The sequence below is a fragment of the Nannospalax galili genome, unplaced genomic scaffold (genome assembly GCF_000622305.1).
Source record: "Nannospalax galili isolate Female #2095 unplaced genomic scaffold, S.galili_v1.0 scaffold1205, whole genome shotgun sequence".
In the NCBI taxonomy this organism is placed as follows: Eukaryota; Metazoa; Chordata; class Mammalia; order Rodentia; family Spalacidae; genus Nannospalax; species Nannospalax galili.
The window spans coordinates 1066226-1070152 of NW_008354017.1; the positions used below are offsets into that span (position 1 = coordinate 1066226).

Here is a 3927-nt window from a genome sequence, read left to right on the forward strand (position 1 = left end):
TCATTATTCTTTTAGAAATAAAGAATAAGTAAATCATAATTTCATTTTTAATATTTCTAAGTCACTTCTATTTAATTTGAGAGGAAGTGGTATTAAAAGGTTTAGGTAATCCAGTAGCTATGCTCCAAAATACTATAGTTACAAAGAATTGATGTTTTAACCCCTAACATCCATAAATATACAGATTTATTTTTCAGTATTTTATGCACACATCTAGTAAGCACACATCTAGTATTTTCTTCTTATCCTCAGCTCTTTCATAATTGTGAAGCTTTAAAAAATTATTTTGATTCATTTATATCTATGAGTATATTGCCTGCATGTGTGTAAGTGCACACATGCATTCAGTAGTCTTGGAGGCCAGAAGAAGTCATCAACCCCCTTGTAACTGGAGTTACAGACAGTTGTTAGTGACCATGTTGGTGCTGGAAACCAAACCAGGTCCTCTGAAAGAGCAGCAGTACTCTTAAATGCTAAGCCATCTGAACAATCTATCATGTGAAGGGTTGATTATAGTACTTAGACTAATTCTTGTTTTTAGGTAAAATAAAAAAAATAGAAGGCAGCAACAGAGAAAAAGAAAAAATATGAAATAATTATTTTAAAATATATTTTGGGATTTATCTATTGTGGACAAATGTACAATTTAGAGTTCAAAATCATTAATGTGAATTTTCTTTTTTCTCGATTTTTTGAGAGCACGTTATAACAGAGTTACAGTATGTGCTGGATATCTTTAGTTGTCAACTTGACACACCTGGGTAGAGGAAGCCTCAGTTGGAAAATTTCCTCCATTGGACTGGCCTGTGACCATGTATGTGGGGCATGTTCTTGATTATTGAGTGACGTAGGAGGGCCCTGCTCACTGTGCATGGTGCTACCTCTGGGCAGGTCATCTTGCATTATATAAGCAGGCTGAGTATGGGCCAGTGGAGCAATCCAGTAAGCAGGATTCCTCCATGGTCTGTGCTCCAGCTTCTGCCTCCAGGTTCCTGCCTCAAGTTCCTACCTTGGGCTACTTGATGAACTGTGACCCAGGAGATGTAAGATAAAATAAACCTTTCTTCCCCAAGTTTGTATTGGTCAGAGTATTTTGTCACAGCAATGTAGAAACAAACTAGAACACAGCATTAAAACATCATTTTTAACTTTCATACCCATTCCATTATTAAGAAGAATTAATTTCCCTTTTAAAACAGAGATATTGATGTTCAGAGATAAATATATATGGCTAAGCTCCTGGAAAAGTGGAGTGTAAGCCTCGATCTACATCCGAACTGGCACACTGGATATGCCTCTTAACCATCACAGTTTGTACTGGGTATCTCTTCTAGAGTAAAGAACTCCAGTATCTCCCAAAATTTTCCAGGTAAGATATATCACCAATAATGTTACTTCATTCTGGAAAGCATGTTGTTCAATGTCAGAAAAATTCTCTGTGGTTTTTAAATTCAAAGGACAGTTTTTCAATCAGAGCAACTTGCCAAGTATAAGCAGGTGTCTGTAGATTCAAATTTTCCTTCAGGGAACTAGTATTTGATGACTCTAATGAAATCCAGTGCACTTATTCAACAAGTTTGGATAGAAAAATGCTGAAAGTCTGCCAAATCACACTATTAGATGATCACAGATGAATAACAGCATTGACTTGTAATTAGATATTCAAAGTAGGTGAAAGTATGTCTTATGTTTATAAACTGGAAACTAAAAGCTGGAAGTGTCCTCATCTATTTTTAGCTAAAGCTAATTACTATAAAGCTAATGGGAAGGACAGCAAAGTCCAGAAGAAGTCCCTTCTGTATTGACAAGTTCTGCAGGCCAAATTTTATAGTAACACACTCCAAATTTTGGAATAGAATTCACAACTATGGACTGCATTTGCTACAAGTAACAAAGCTACAAGTAACAAAGTCAGTAGGAGTCAGGGAATGTATTGAAAAGGAAATCTGAAATCTTTGTAACAGAAATATGCCAAGCTTTGATTTCATATAAAACATCTGTAATAATTCAGTTTATTTCCTTCAGTTATGAAATATTAATTGAGGAAATGTTAAACTATTTCATTTTTTCATTATTAAAATTAGTTTTGCAAGTCCAGGTATAGTGGTGCATGCCTTTAATCCCAACACTTGGAAGCAGAGGGCTGGCAGATCTCTCAAAGATTGAAGCCACCTGGTCTACATAATGGGTTCCAGTCGAGCTGGGACTGGAGGGAGACCTTGTCTCAAACAAACAAATAAATTAGCTTTGCTGTTATATCCTTGTTATGCTTCATAAGAAGAGACATTTTAAAAGAAAATAATCAATGAGGATGCAATACATTTTTAAAAAAATATTTTATTTATTATTTTTATTTTATGTGAATGAATGTATTGCCGGTACATATGTGACCCATGTCATGCAATGCCGCGCAGTTCAAAAGAGGGTGTTGGATTCCCCTGGAACTAGAGTTAAGGATGGTTCGTATCCGCCATGTGGGTTCTGGGGATCAAACACGGGTCCTCTTCAAGAGCAGTCAGTGCTCTTAAACTGCTGAGCCATCTGTCCAGCCCCAACAAATGCATTTTTAATACTATTTCATTTATATTTTTCTGAGCCTTACTGGGTATTTTTCTATTGCTTTGTCCTAATGGTGTAATGCGACAGTCCATCTGTTCTGTATTGCTATAATTCAATGGAAAATCTCCTTGGCACCCACCCCCACCCAAGTCATAGGCATTCTCTATTTTCTACCCTTACATATTTGTTATCAAGAAGTTAATTAGTGCTCAATAAATGTTAATGGATAAACTGAATCTTGCAGAAATATTTGTGTGACTCAAACTTTTAGGTTTAACAGGAAGTAGTGAGGTGGATAATAGAAACAATCAAGAGAACCGAGAGATGAAACTGTTTGGACAGCTAAACATGAAGCTGCCCATAGTAAAATAAAATGCAGCGATGTTAAAATTAGGGTCTGGTTATTATACTGTAGTTTGCATGAGCTGAACGACATTTGGATTACTTTACTTATGTGGAACAGAATGAAAAGTAAAGAGGAAGAAGGGCAAGGGAGAAAAATAAGAAGGGAAAAAAGAGAAACCATTACAATAGAGTTCAGACTAATAAATAATTGCTCAAAAGCTACATACTGAGATAACTTGTATTTGTTCCATTTGGACCAAGTAAGAGGTTTAAGAAGTTAGAACAGATAATTAATTAATATAATGTAAAAAAGTGTGCTATTGTTTCTTTATTGTAGAGCGTGTGTTAGATCACATCCAACTGTGCTAAAGGCCTCTTATCAGGCTTTGGGTATATGTCTGATTTTATGGTCAGGAATAAGTGATTTAATGCAGCTGAGACTGGTAAACAGGCCTTTATACAGGAAAATTAAATGAGGTAATAAGTTTACTTAACACACTTGATATATAAGGTGCATTCAAATGGCATCAGTCATATTTCACTATCAACATGAAAGAATTAATATCAATATATATGTATTAGTAGGATAGATGCATAACACTAATGTGAAAAACAAAAACATGCATAGCTTAGTTTTAAAATTATGGATTAAAAAATTACCGTTAGGAGAGGATTCTTAAAACAGTGGAATTTTCCAATGGTGGAAGAGTTAAATGAAGAAAATATTTCAGTGTTCTGTCATCTGTGATTTTATAATTGTCAAATCTCATGTACATGGGTTTGTATTTTGTTTCTTGCAATGACATTATCGCACATCCATTATAATCTGACTATTGAGGGATTACTTCAGCTAGACATTATCACCAAGTGTCATTTTTCTTCTGGCTGTGACATATTCCTGTTGTCACACATTTGTTATTATTACATTTACAAGAATTTTAATATATTTATTCATAAGACTAATTGGATGTTATCCATTCTGCTATACTAAAGTACTACCTGTATTTTCTTATAATGAATTTT

General features: G+C 34.6%; 1 protein-coding gene across 1 annotated transcript in view; it reads right to left on the minus strand.

Annotated features, from left to right (window-relative positions):
* Positions 1-3927, minus strand: part of Mmp16 (matrix metallopeptidase 16) — a 316715-nt gene that overhangs the window by 3699 nt on the left and 309089 nt on the right. The window lies entirely within an intron of this gene.